The sequence below is a fragment of the Phyllostomus discolor genome, chromosome 6 (genome assembly GCF_004126475.2).
Source record: "Phyllostomus discolor isolate MPI-MPIP mPhyDis1 chromosome 6, mPhyDis1.pri.v3, whole genome shotgun sequence".
NCBI classification, from domain to species: Eukaryota; Metazoa; Chordata; class Mammalia; order Chiroptera; family Phyllostomidae; genus Phyllostomus; species Phyllostomus discolor.
Genome location: NC_040908.2, coordinates 82,857,971 through 82,873,386, shown reverse-complemented (window position 1 = coordinate 82,873,386; position 15,416 = coordinate 82,857,971). Strand labels below are relative to the sequence as shown.

General features: G+C 36.9%; 1 long non-coding RNA gene across 1 annotated transcript; it reads left to right on the top strand.

Moving 5' to 3' along the window:
* Positions 1 to 1,963: 1,963 nt before the first annotated feature.
* LOC118501529 lies at positions 1,964 to 14,784 on the top strand. The gene is made up of 3 exons (XR_004904150.1): positions 1,964 to 2,097; positions 3,362 to 3,586; positions 14,590 to 14,784. It is a non-coding gene; the product is annotated as an uncharacterized LOC118501529 (long non-coding RNA).
* The last annotated feature ends 632 nt before the right edge of the window (positions 14,785 to 15,416 follow it).

The following is a 15,416-nucleotide window of genomic DNA, read 5'->3' as shown; positions in this document are numbered from 1 at the left end:
CCACTCTTTCCCAGGAAAAATACTCCAGTTTGTTTAAACTATTCCTAATATGTTATGGTTTCCAGGCCACTCCCTATAATGGTCAGTCTACTTGGAGTGTTTTCTAGTTGTGAAATGTGCAGACATAATAAGCAAGGTGACCCCAACTCAGTTTTATCAGTGACTAGACCACATTCTGGGCACAAATTCTTCTATTAATACAACCCAAGACAAGGTCAATATTTTAGGCAACTCTGTTATTCTTGGCTAAATTTGAGATTGTGATTATTCTGAATCTCCTGCTTTCACATGAATTACTACAAAGCCAGGTATCCACAACCCTACAGTTGTGCCATTAACTTTTTCAATTAAAGACTTATGGTTTTCAGCCCTGGCTGGCGTAGCTCAGTGGATTGAGCGCGGGCTGGGAATCAAAGTGTCCCAGGTTCGATTCCCAGCCAGGGTACATTCCTGGGTTGCAGGCCATAACTCCCAGCAACCGAACATTGATCTCTCTTTCTCTCTCTCTCTCTCTCTCTCTCTCTCTCTCTATCTCCCTTCCTTCCCTCCCTAAAAATAAATAAATAAAATCTTAAAAAAAAAAAAAGGCTTATGGTTTTCATTGTTCAGTTTCATCCCACCTTGTTAACCTCATGCGCCATCCTGTTATGATAATTAAAAATCTGGTTCTTTCATATGTAACATTAGTTATCAGTCATAAGTATGGGAGAATAAACCTTTCTTGGATAGGATTATAGGAAGAACTTTTGGGGTACCATAGACATTCTCTCTGCTTAGGCATGTGAGCCTTCAATAAGTAAACCTCTGGCAGATCAGCAGAAATGACTGGTGTCACCTCACCACTGAAATTATTGAAAACCAGAGCTGCCTGATCTTGTATTTAATTCTGTTCACTATCTATTAAAATTCACTAAAGCTTGCTAAGCCTCATTTCCTTAAAGGCCTATCAGGTTTCGATTCCATCAAAGTCAAGTGTATTTAATTAACACAATCTAATTTATTCTGGAAGTGGTCAAGTTCTCCAAAAGGTACTCAACAGAGCCACTAGTGTTTTTATAGGAATTAAACACATGATACAATAGACAAAAATAAGGAGGCTTTATACATGCCATTACTACTATCTCTTGCATACAATTGAATAAATTACCTTTTGTCATGAAATATTAATCCTCTTTGCTAAGTGGAGTAATTCTCATCTCTGATTCAGCCTGCTAAGGACTACCTTGGGAACCAAACTTTCAAAGTCTTATACTAACACGATGAGGAGAGGACACAGTCCTTTGGAGGGGACTGCCCATTTTGTGATGTTAGCATTTTGTCTTTCTGGCCAAACCTGGAACATCTAAGTCCCTCACTAGGTTGCCTTCCCCAGTACTCCGAAGTCCTCAATGAGTTCAGACACATAGACACAAGATTGCAAGCAGGAAATGAAGCCCAGGCAGTCAGTCAAATTAACCCTGGAGGACATGGTCAGAAAAAACTGTATAAGGAGTTGGTGTGAACATCTCAGTCACCACACAGTCAAGGACCTTCTCTGAAAGGAGTTAAATGGTAACTCCAAAAAGATATGTGCATATCCTAATTGCTGCAACCTGTGAATATTACCTTATATGTTAAAAGATTGAATTACCTTATTTGGAAAAAGGGTCTTTGCAGATGTAATTAAATTAATGATCTTTTTTAAAAAAATGAATTTATTAGAGGGACACTGGTTAATAAAATTATATAGGTTTCAGTTATACAATTCTATAATACATCATCAGTCTATTATATTGTGTGTTGACCACCCTAATTTGTCTCCCTCCTTCACCATTTTTCCTCCTATACTCTCTTCTACCTCCCCCCACCCCCCAACTAAGCATCTTAAAGTGGGGAAATTATCCAGGATTATCCAAGTGGGTCCTTAATCCAATGACAAATGTACTTGTAAGAAAAACACAGAGGGATATAGGACTCAGAAGAAGAGAAGACACGGAGAAGGTGAAGTGCAGATGAAGGCAGAGATTGGAGTGGAGCAGCCACAAGTGAAGAAATGCCTACAGCCACCATAAACTGGAAGAGGCAAGGAAGGAATCGCCCCTGGAGCCTCCAAAGAGAGTAAGACCCTGCCAACACTGGATTTTTCTCTTTTGGCCTCCAGAACTGTGAGAAAATAATTTCTATTGTTTTAGACCACTAATTTTGTGATAATTTGTGATGGAAACTTCAGGAAACTAATACACCCTCCATAGGCAGCTGAGTAATATCTGGGAAGAATGTCAAAAGGAAGAATATGTTGTTTCCTCCACTATATGCCTCCCACCTGCCAAACACACATTTCATAATCAGCCAAAAGCTGTCCTCCTTGTTGCCAGCAAGTTCAAAGTGTTCAACTGCACTTCACCCTTGTTATTGAGTCCTCAAAGGCTGCCCAGTGCCATCCAGTGACTTTTCCCTGATGGGGCTGTTTGCTGTTGATATTTATGTTAACCTGATTTTCTATAGTTGGAGATTTTGAAGGGTAAGGTACTGAGGAGATCATTGAGGAGGTTCCACAGGTTCTTGGGAAGGAAGGAATCAGAGAAGCATCAAATAAGTCCTGGGCTGGCCAAGCTACCTGCTACTCAGAACTCTAATCAAGAAGGGCCCTCAAACTTTAGATAAATTAACTAGAAATACAGGGTCATTTAACTCAGATTTGTCACACCAAACTTCCGATATTTGTGCCAAAATGTAAATTTTTTTCCTCTCTCACCAGAGTATTTCTACAAAATTACAAAAACCTCATTTCCACATATCTCTGTTAAGGTTTTTTTTTTGGTTTGCTTGTTTTTCAATTCATACAAGCAAATACATGGTGGGCAAGTCCTTCCTCTTCTACCTCTTTTTCTTTTTAATTTCAACACTCACTCGTTGACTTTCAAAAGTTCTTTCCTATGTTTCTGATCATTCCTTTCTCATAGCAACCAAATCCATTTTCTCATTACATGTAATATTATTTTGAATTTATCTGAAAGATACTAAGTTTTGAAGCTTTGTTTTGTTTTAAGAGAATCTTCTACATTTTTGTATAATCTTTATTTTCTCCAAGATCTTTTATTATTTATTTACCTTGATTTTCTTGAGCTGCAGATTTTTCTCAAGGGCTCAAAATAGTGTTGTGAATTATATTTTCTAAAGGTGGGCACAATAATATCTTTCATTCCACATGCTTTTCTACAATGAAATACACTCTGCTACCAAGTGGTAGAGTCTGTGTTTCCACTCCACTGAATCTGGGAAGACCCTTTGGTTGATTTGACCAGTAGAACACGGCAGATGCACTGTGCTATTCCTGAGTACACTCTTAACTGGCTTAGTATCTTCTGCTCTTTTCGTCTAGGAAACCAGCCTCCACGTAATAAATACAATTACCCTGAAACTGTCATATTGTGAGAAGACCAAGCCACATAGAGAGAGAGAAAGGCCCAGGAGAAGCAAAGCACCAAGCATGTGAGTAAGAAGCTATCTTGGACATCCAGCCTGGCAGAGCTACAGATAACCACAGACCCAGAAGCCATCTGACTATAACTATAATACAAAAGAGACTACATGTGAGAATCACCAGGTAAGCCCAGACCACCTAGAAAACCATAAAGGTCATTAACACATCATGTTGTTATTTTAAAACTATTAATAAATGTAATTGCTATTAATAGACATTGTTATTTTAAGCCATTGAATTTTGGAGTGGTTCTTCAGGCAGCAATAGATCATCAGAACACTTGGTTTCCCATTTGTGTCAAAATGTGCCTATATGAACACTGATTGCAGACATCTGGGCTGGGCATTTTGCAGTTGGGGACTTCCTTCTAACGATATTGATTGAACCTTATCTTTGGGAGCTTAAACACTACAATGTGGAGGGCTTTGCTTCAGAGCGGTAACTACAAAAGTTGCCCTAGTTCTTTCCAAAAATCTCTTATGATTTTTTTTTCTTAGCCTGAGACTACATGATTGACTTAGTTTTCTCTTCAGGCAGAGTACAGGCAATAGAAGGATGGGATACAATATGGCAACTATTCCATATTCTATCCCAAATTATAGCTGAACTCTATTTCCAGCTATAACTCCTACTGGTCTGAGTCGGAAGACTCTGGGGAACTGAATGGCAGGCACACTCCCTTCCCAACTGCAGTCATTTGGGTAGTTTTTCTAAACTTCATCTTCTCCCCTGCACTTTTCTCTAGCTTTCTATCTTTCAGGAATTTGTTGAGATCTTTCTCTGGTGGGGGTGGGGAATTACTCATTATTTTATGCCTTTAAAATAATTTTTAATTTGGTTTTAGATCATTTTAAAATTAGATAAGCATAGATGTGTTCACACTACATTCTGGAATCTATGTTTTATTTCTATTTAAAACACTTTAATATGTGTCCTAAGAAGGTTTTTTGCTTGAATATTTTTAAAGAGTTTTTTATTTTGTTTTTTTTTTTTAATTCTCACTCAAGGATGTGTTTATTGATTTTAGAGAGGGGGGAACAGGAGGCAGGGAGAGAAACATCAATATATGAGAAAAAAACATCCGTCAGTTGCCTCCCATGTGCATGCTAACCAGGGATTGAACCCATAACCTAGATTATGTGCCCTTACCAGGAATTGAACCCACCACCTTTTGGAGTATGGGACAACACTCCAGCCAACTATGCCACCCAGCCAGGGCTAAAACAATTTTTTAAGATATATAGAAAAATATAGAAAATTTTGATTCCACTTTCAGTCTGGATAAAGAATTGTGCAAAGATATTACTCTCAGTCTGACCAACAAAAAAGTTGAGAAAATTTACAAAACAATAGATTTTAAAAACCCATCAGAGAAGAACACAAAGAAATCTAAATAAAATACATTTCAGAAAAGTAGAAGTCCTTTATAAGAGAGGAAGGATTTACTGCTTTTCTCATCCCTGATAAAACTGCAGGAGAAAAATAAATTCACCATAGTGTGATAAGGAGAACTTTGAAGGAAGGTCTAAAGAACTTGTTAATGCCATATGTAAACTGACATAATAGATTGGAATTCTGAAAAGCCATAGTCACAGAGCAAGTCCATCCCAACCTTCCAAAATCCCATGAGTCTTCACAAAGCATTTGGGAACAGTACGCCAAAAGGAAGAGGGTAAGGAGAGAAAGAGATCCACTATGAGACAGATGGGATCACCATCAAATGCAAGGCACATACCCTTTGAAATCAGGAGGGAAGGATAGAAAAGAGAGCTAAGGGAAATGTGACAGAAGCATTCTAAGCTCTCAGGCTCTAGGAAAGGAGAAGAGCTAAAACAACCAGAACTTCAGGTACTCAAGGTGCTAACCTAGGGTTAACATTCCATTTGGAATGGAGAAGAAAAGTCAAAGAAAGACTGCAAGGCATTCAAGGCTTTAAACTACCAATGACTGACAAGAGGCAGAAATTCTAAGAGAAATCCCTTTATTCATCCTAGGTCTTCATTGAGAGTAGAGATGCTGCCCTAAGAAGACACAGGGTTGGAGCAACAGGGCTAAAATATTACTCTTGTGTTCAGAAAGAAGGGAGATGAACTCATAAGCAAAGAGGACTCCACAAAGACCCAAGAGACAGGCAATTGAGCTATGAAGCAAGGTGGGATCTTGCACAGTTCAGAAAGCTTATATTGGTTCTCAGTTCTCAAGCATTATTGAAGGAAATGTCGTGATTTCATCTTCAAAATAGTTGAAGTCAATAATTAATTAAATCAAACTAAAACTACAACAAAGACCAGACCCAGTTCAGTTACAGATCTAGTGGTCTGGCATAAGAAAGGGCATATTCTGCCCTGAAGGCAAATGTAATTTGTGTTAGTTCCTATTTTCTTTTATATAAAATATCCAGAAAAAAACCTCTCACAAAAACAAAAAAGGATGAAAATGATGCCATGGTCAAAAGAGGAAATAGTCATAGAAGCAGATACAGAGATGACTCACAGTACAGATTTTTAAAATAACTATGATTAAAAATCTAGTGTAAAAGATGGATAAGATGGATGAAGAGGTGAAACATTTTAGCAAAAACATGGAAACTATAAATTATAATATAATAAAAATGCTAGACATAAAAATATAATAGAAAAAATGAAAGATTCATAATGATAGGCTTAACAGTGGAGTGGACATAAAGAAGGAAAGGATTGGCAAACTAGAATACAAGTAAAAAGAAAGTATCCAAATTGAAATACAAGGATAGAGAAAATTTTTAAAGAGCAGGGTAAAAAACAGAAGAGGACATTTAAAATCAATGGAACAATGTCAATAGTCTAATATATGTAAATGGACTGCCAAAAGGGAAAAAAAAACAAAATGGAGAAAAAAATATCTGAAAAAATAATGTCTAAAAACATGTATCTGGGAAAACTGACCTATAGCAATCAACTCTAAGACACATGCTATTAACAGTATTAGAAAAATTGCTTTAAGCTTACAAGAAACAAGGGCTATTATATTCATAGGCCTTATGAAAAATCTACTCAAGGACAACCTTCATTTATTAATATGATGGCTAGAGAACCTTGGGCAAAAGGATTGATGGTGAACATTGAATATATATAAGTGTACAAACTAAGGCTAAAACATTGATGAAGATAAGAGCGGAAGAGTAATATGTAAATGTTATTGTTCTGAAAAGTAGAAATAAAACAACTAAAATCAGTACAGAAAGAAAAGAAAATGGGCAAAAGAGAATAAACTCATTGATTGACATATAGACAATAAGTAAAAGACAAAGAAACCATTAAATCTTATACACCTAATAGTAGTGACACAAGTAAGAAAAAATTAGGACTATGAGCATTAAAAGTTATTGGTATAAAGGTAAATCTACAGTAAAACAAAACTTCCTAAATAACAAAAGGACTACAAAAATACAAAGAAAAATTATCGCATAAAGAAAAACATTGTCCTGACTGGTGTGACTCAGGTGGTTGGAGTGTCATATCCCATACAATGAAAAGTTGTGGGTTTGATTCCCTGTTAAGGCATGCAGGATCGATCTCCCATTGGGGCATGAACTGGGGCAACTAATCTCACATTGATGTTATGTCTCTCTCTCTCTTTCCCTCTCCCTCACACTCTGCCCCCATTCCTTCCTCTCTCTCTTTAAACAATGAAGAAAAAAATTAAGTCAACAAAAAAGGACACACAACCCATCAAAAAAATAGGCGAAAGACTTAACAGACACCCTGCAAAAGGAAATAGCCAAATGAGCAGTATGTATATAAAGAGATGCTCAACAACAATGCCCTAGTTATATGCATGTTTCAGAATAACAAAAATTTAAAAAACCAACAGTGCAAAGTATTGACAAGAATGAGAAGTAAACAAAAAAATTGTGTATGTGGAAAAGGGATGTGTACTTTGAAAAGCTATGTAAGCAGTATCTATTAAACCTGAATATTTACATAGTTTGTGACCTAGCAACTGGGCCTCTGTAGCCAACAGAAAGGTATGCATATGTGCACATAGAGACATGAACAAGCATATTTATAGCAGTTTTAGTTAGAAAGAAAATGAAAGCAATACAAACATCAATAAACTATAAAATACTTAAGGGGTAGTGTATTAATAAAAGGGAACATAATACAGTTACAATGCATGACTAAATGTAGTCATCTCTGAGACACATTTTGAGCAAAAGGCCAGATATGTAAGTGCGTAGTGTATAAGTTCATACATGAAGTTCAAAAGGAGACAAAAATAATTTATAGTGAGCCCCAGCTGGTGTGGCTCAGTTGGTTGGGCATCATTCCCCAAACCACAAATCAATGGTTTGATTCCTGGTCAGGGCACATGACTGTACTGCAGGTTCAATTCCCCAGCTGGGGCATGTACAGAAGGCAGCCAATTGATGTTTCTTTCACATTGATGTTTCTCTCCTTCTCTTTCTCCTTCCTTCCCCTCTCTCTAAAAATCAAGAATAAAAATTAAAAAATAATAATAAAGTACTTTACAGTGATAGAAGCAGAATTTGAGAAATATTGATTAGCGATAACATGCAGAATGCTTGTGGGGTGCTAGTTACAGTCTATATTTTGATCTAGGTAATGGTTGCCAGGGTTTTCCACTTTTAAAATAAAGTCATAAAAATGTATCTACTTTATATGTTATGCTTCAATAAAAGTTTCTTAAATTAAGACTAAAAATAAATGAATAAAATTTCCAACTTAAATGGCAAGAAAAAATAACAAACTAAACAAAAAGAATGCAGAAGGAAATGGTAGTGATAAAACCAGAAATCACTGAGGTAAAAATAGAAAATAGTGCAAGCAATAAATAAGTAAGTAATGCCTTAAAAATCAATATTATAACCATACCATTAATATAATCAATAAAAGAAATAAAGCATAAATATAAAAAATAATTAAAATGTAAAAATAGCCCTTGAAACTGAGGAAACAAAAATAAGAGACTCCTTTGCACAACCATGCAGTAAACTGAAAAGCTAAGGGAAAAGGATAAATTCATAGGACAATGCAATATGCTAAATTTGACCTCAGTGGAAATAGAAAGCTTAAATAAACCTATCCCCATAAAAGAAAGAAGTAAATTATCATAAAATGATGCTACAAAAGAAACGCCAGGCCCAGATGATTTCACAGGTGAGCTCTACCAAGCTGACAAAGTTCAGAAAATCTTAATGTCACTTAAATTGTTTCAGATCACTGAACAAGAAAGAGCATCTGCTATAGGCTGAATGTTTGTGTCACCCACCACCAAATTCATATGTTGAAATCCTAACCCCCAAGGTGATGTATTATATTTGAAGGTGGGGCCTTGGAAGGGGACTAGGTCATGAAGGTGGAGCCCTCTTGAATGAGAGTAATGCCCTAAAAAAGAGAGCTCTCAGTTCCCTTTTTCAACACAAGAAGAAGATGGCCATCTATGAATGAGGAAGCAGGCCTTCATCTGACATGAAATCTGCCAGCACCTTCATCTAGGACTTCCTAGCCTCCAGAACTTTGTGAAATTCTTTTTGTTGTTTATAAGCTACTTAGTCTATAATATTTTGTTATAGCAGCCTGAATGAACTAAGACACATCCACATTCTTTTTATAAAACAATTGCACAGCCCTGGCTGGCACAGCTCAGTGGATTGAGTGTGGGCTACGAACCAAAGTGTCGCAGGTTCGATTCCCAGTCAGGGCACATGTCTGGGTTGCAGGACACAGCCCCCAGCAACCTCACATTGATGTTTCTTTCTCTTTCATCTTCCCTTCCCTCTCTAAAAATAAATAAATAAAATCTTTAAAAAATTATACCATTTCCATAAAAACACAAAAATGGCACCCCCCAAAATTATAAACCAATGTCACTTATAAATATTGATGGAAGAATCATAAGTAAAATAATAGCAAAGAGAATTAAAGATCGTATTAAAAATAAAGACAGGCAATGGAAGTGTAGGTAAATACAGCTTGCCTCCTCACCTAGCCATAGCAAAAATTACAACTGAATTACAAAACAACTATCACCCAGAATTGTCAGAAAATTGAGCCGTTTGGAAGTCCAACAACTGAGGAATTAAAGTAGGCACATTCATCCAGACAGGTAGAAAGGGCAGAGACATGGAAACATGGAACATGCAGCCCCACACTCATGTGGTGGTTAAAAATCAGGACGTATACCTCAGGAGTGAGGGATCTCAGTCCCACACCAGACCACCCAGCTCAGGGTTCCAGTGCCATGATAATAAGTCCCTATAACTACTGGCTGTAAAAAGGAGTGGGTATTGGGGCAGTGGAAGAAACTGCAGGATTCTCAGGAGTCTCCTCTTAAAAGGCCCACAACTGTCTTAGGACTTATGCAGACTTACTACCTCTCGGCTCCAGCACCAGGGGAGCAGCCGGAAAGGCACCAGTGGCATATGTGGAGAAACTGAAGTGTCTGGCATCAGGGTGAGTGCCAGGGAACACCTTCCACCAGATAAAACACCAAGGGCCAGGCAGAGGCCATTGTCCCTTTTCTGAGCCATCCTCCACACAGAGGCACAGAGCAGTGACACCATATTGGAGACTCCATCAACCTGGTTGCCTTACCCTGACGACTACATAAGGCTCTGCCCCACCCAACTTACAGGTGCAATTTTCTACAATAGGGCACCTGTAAGACAGGGAGTCAAAGCATCTCTACCTAATATATAGAAATAAATACAAGGAGGCTGCCAAAATGAGGAGACAAAGAAATATGGCCCAAATGAAAGAACAGGACAAAACTCCAGAAAAAGAGCTAAATAAAAGGGAGATAAGTGATCGATCAGATGCAAAGTTCAAAACACTGGTTAATAGGATGCTCAAGGAACTCATTTGCTACTTCAACAGCATAAAAAAGACCCAAACAGAAATGAAGGTTAAACTAAGTGAATTAAAGAAAAATTTACAAGGAACCAACAATGGAGTAGATGAAGCTGAGAATCAAATCAATGATTTGGAACATAAGGAAGAAAAAAACATTCAATCAGAACAACAAGAAGAAAAAAGGATTAAAGAAAAAAAACAAGTGTAAGGTGAAGAGCCTTTGAGACAAATTCCAACATACCAACATTTGAGTAATAGGGGTACTGGAGGGAAAAAAGGAACAGCAAGAAATTAAAAACTTACTTGGAACAATAACAAAAGGAATTTCCCTAATTTGGTAAAGGAAATAGGCATACAAATCCAGAAGCACAGAGAGACCCAAACAAGATATACATAAAGAGGACCACACCAAGACACATCAAAATTAAAATGTCAAAGGTTAAAGATTAAAAAAAAAGAATCTTAAAAGCAGCAGGAGAAAAGCAGAGTTACCTGCAAAGGAATTCCCATAAGACTGTCAGCCGATTTCTCAAAAGAAACTTTGCAGGCTAGAAGGGACAGGCAAGAAGTATTCAAAGTGGTTAAAAGCAAGGACCTACAACCTGGATTACTCTATCCAGCAAGGCTATCATTTAGAATGGAAGGGCAGATGAAGTGCTTCCTAGACAAGGCAAAGCTAAAAGAGTTCATCATCACCAAGCCATTATTCTATGGAATGTTAAAGGGACTTATTTAAAAGAAAGAAGATCAAAACTATAAACATTAAAATGGCAACAAATTCACAACTACCAACAACTGAATCTAAAAAACAAACTAAGCAAGTGGGCAGACCAGAAACAGAGTCATAAATATGGAGATCATTTGGAGATTATCAGTTAGTTGAGAGGGAGAAGGGGGAGAATGTGGGAAAAGATGCAGGGATTAACAAGTACAAACTGATAGGTATAGAATAGACAGGGGGATGTTAAGAACAATATAGGAAATAGAGAAGCCAAAGAACTTACATGCATGAACCATGGACATGAACTAAGTGGGGGTATTGCTGGAGGGAAGGGGGTTACTGGATGGAGGGGGTCAAAGAGGAAAAAATTGGGACAAATGTAAAAGCGTAATCAGTAAAATAAGTAAAAAATAAAGTATATTCTTCAGTGGCTAAAAAAATAAAATAAAAGAGAAAATAAACACTAAATAGGATTCATTCCAGTAAGGCAAGAATTGATTGAAATTAAGAAATCTACGTAAGTTACATATTAATAGAGGCAAATAAAAAATAAATATGATTTTCTCTAAACATCCTGCAACTGTTGTAATAAAATTCCAAACAGTCTTAGTGTTAATCAAACAAAAACTGAGGTTCAGCTGCCTGTCACCACAAAACACCCAACTGCTCAGGCAGGTGCTGGTGCAAAAGGAAAAAGATTTATTCAGGTGTCACACAACCTGGGAGAATGGTGGGCTCCCATCTCAAAAACCATCTCAATCCTCCTGCTCAAGCTTGCACTTCACATAGGGACAGGGAGGGGAGAGCTTTTTCCTAATCCAATTATCTTACTAGCTTTTGGCAGCTCAGGGCCCTATCCATTCATCTTTCTAGCTTTCTGTGCATATAGGCCCTACCCATTCATAGCTCTAGATTTCAGGGCACTCAGTGGAAGAATCTCCCCCTGCTGCCATCTTGGCCAATGGGCAGAATGGCTCCCCTGGCTCTCCAACTGACTGTTTTATATAACACTAGTTAGAAATGATGGATGCTTCCTTAACAAGATAAAAAATTGTATATGTCAGTCCCAAAGCTAGACTCTTACTCAGTAAGAGTACTGTTAGAAGCATTGTCTCTAAAGTCAGAATCAAGGCAAGTTTGCTGGCTACATAGTGAAGGCATTAGCCAATGCAATCATATAAGAGAAAAACCTTTAGATACCTATGAATTAAAAAAAAACAAAGCATATCTCTCTCTAGTGATGTGAAAGTATATGTCAAAGGCAATCAATACAAACAGTGAAATACTTAAGTAAGATATAAGGATATTAAATTAACATACAAACCAGTAGCTTTCATGTATCCAATCAATAAACAATTCAAATATATAATGAGGAACAATACTTAATTTACAAAAGCAATGAAAAAAGTTAGGAATTGAGTTTAACAAAAAATGTGCAAAACCTATATAAAAAAACACTTGAAAACAGTCCTGAAGTCACAAAAAAAAGTGACCTTGGACAACAGAAAGACATTGTTTTTTGCAGGGGGGTTGGCAGGGAGACAATGTGGTAGACAGAATAATGGTTCCCCAAAGATGTCCATATCCTCATTCTCAAAGCCTGTGAGTATGTTGTTACCTTTTATGGCAAAAGGGGCTTTGCTAATGTAATTACATTAAGGTCATAGAGATGGGGAAATTATCCTGGATTATTTGGGTGGGTCCAATGTAATAATAAGAGTCCTTATAAGAAGGAAGCAGGAGGGTCAAAGTCAGAGGAGTCAATGTGACTGCAAAAGCTAAGGGTGGGGTAAGAGAGAGATCTGAAGGGGCTATGCTACTGGTTTTGAGGGTGGAGGATAGGGCCACAAGCCAAGGAAAATGGAAAAGGCAAGGAAATAGGTTGTCCTCTTAGTCTCCAGAAGTTAACACAATCTTGCTGACACTTTGATGTCAGCCTGGTGGGACTGATTTTGGACTTCTTTCTCTAGAATTGTAAGGCAATAAATGTGTGTTGTTTTGAGCCTCTAACTGTGAAAATTTGTTACATTAGGAAACTAATACAGATTTAATAACTCAACAGCTTAAAATGCCACTAAATATCACTAAATTTTATTTCTGGAACTAGACAAGTTGCTTCCAACTTGTTTATATAAAAAAACATATGCATGTAAAAATAACAAGGGGAAAAACATGAAGAAAAGAGAAGTGAGGAAGGCTAGCCATACTAGAAGTTGAAACATATTACAAAGCTACTGAAAGTAATATGTTATGCAAATGGAGCATAAGTAGATGGACCAGTGGGAATGAATAGAAAATCAAGAAATAGATCCAAGTGTATCTGGAAATTGAGTATATGAAAAAGATCAAATCTCAAATGACTGGGGTAAAAATGATTTTTTTAAAGATTTTATTTATTTATTTTTCAGAGAGGGAAGGGAGGAAGAAAGAGAGAGAGAGAAACATCAATATGCGGGTGCTGGGGTCATGGCCTGCAACCCAGGCATGTACCCTGACTGGGAATCGAGCCTGTGACACTTTGGTTTGCAGCCCGCACTCAATCCACTGAGCTACACCAGCCAGGGCTGGGTAAAAATGATTTTTAAAAAATAAGTGATAATGGGACAATTTAGAATTCATTGGGAATAATAACAATATTAGATCAGATCATATAAAAATAAACTCTAAATGATCAAAGATATAAAATTAGACTATTTAAGTATTAAGAGAAAATATGGGTAAATTCTTTTATAACATACATGTGGAGAAATTTTTTCTGAATAATGATTCAGAGTCCAGATAAAATAAAGATAAATTCAACATATAAATACAAAAAGAAATTTGCATGATTAAAATTAAGAAGAAAAATCAATAAATGAATTACAAACTAGTAAAAACAACTACAAAATATATTATGTATAAAGGGCTAATCTCATTTATATGTAAAATATTATTTAAGTGTGAGAAAAAAACACCAAAACACTATTTTTTTAAAAGTAAGAGATGGAGTAAATACATGAACAGGCAGTCCACAGGTAAAGATATTACAAATGCCTTTTAAAAATAAAAAAAATACTCAACCTCACTCATAACAAGAGACACACAAAATAAAACTAAATTGAGACACCATTTGGTACCATCAGGCTGCCAAGGATTCAAAAGCTTGAAAACATTCTGTTAACAAGACTGTTGAGAAACCAACAATCTCCTGCATTGTTGATGGAAGTACAAAATAGTATAACCCAGTGTAGGGGAAATCTGGCAATATCAAACAAAATTGCACATATCTTAACCCTTTGAATCTGTAATATCACTTCTAGGATTTTATCCTTAAGATACACTATGTGAGGTGATGGATGTAGCCAAACTTATTATGGTAATAATTTCTCAATATATATTGAATACATAAGTCAAATCATTATGCTATACACTTATTCTAATATGATGTCAGTAATAGGTCATATATGACATATATGTCATTAATATATCAATTCTATATCAATTATAGCTCCATAAAATTTCAGGTAAGGAGAAATACACTTCCAGAATTTATGTGAACTTCTGTTTTTCAGTCTGACATGTAAAAAGCTGAGAAGTCATCACTTTCATCCTCACAATAAGAAAAAAACACTGAACAAACTGAAAATCAGTAATCCTTAGGTTCATCAGAGAACTGAAGTCGAAGGAGAAACTGCTCTGAAAACTGGACAGGAAAATACAGAAAAAGCACTGTGGGAGCCAGCAACTGGAAAGATATCAATGGGAAAACAAAGGTAATTGACTAATGTAGGGGGCCAATTGTGTCCTAGCTCAAGACAAAAATTTTGGGAGCCACCTATAAGGGCCCCAAACCTACGTTGAGTTTTACCTACAAGAGCTGTATAGGTTCTGAATAAGGGTAAAGATCTGAGAAAAATATCCTCTATTTACAGAAGGGAGGGCAAAATTAATCATTTCAGAATGCACTCAGAGTTTTCCTTAACCAAGGCCTACTCTCAAGGAAAAATATTTTGCTAGAGCCCAATCAACATGGGGGAAAGGGAAGTGCTCAACTCCAGCCTCCTCTAGTCTTTCTGTGTCTCCTAAGAGGGTGGGCTGTGGGAGGGGATAAGCTGAGAACCATTATGCAGGTCACAGCCTTGGGCACAGACTAAAAAACTGACCTAATCATGGGATTATAGGCCACTTCCCCTCCCCCATCTCACCACCACCTCTCCATCAATAGGTATCCTCTATGATACCAGGGAAGTACAATGGAAAGAACCACAAGTCTCAGACCTTATTTAAGAACTCTCTAAGGAACCACAAAGGCAACAGGGGAGACAAAAACAAAAACACCAGAGGAAATTTTAACCTCTGACACCTACAGCTACAGCAAACAGTAAACACAGCCTAACTC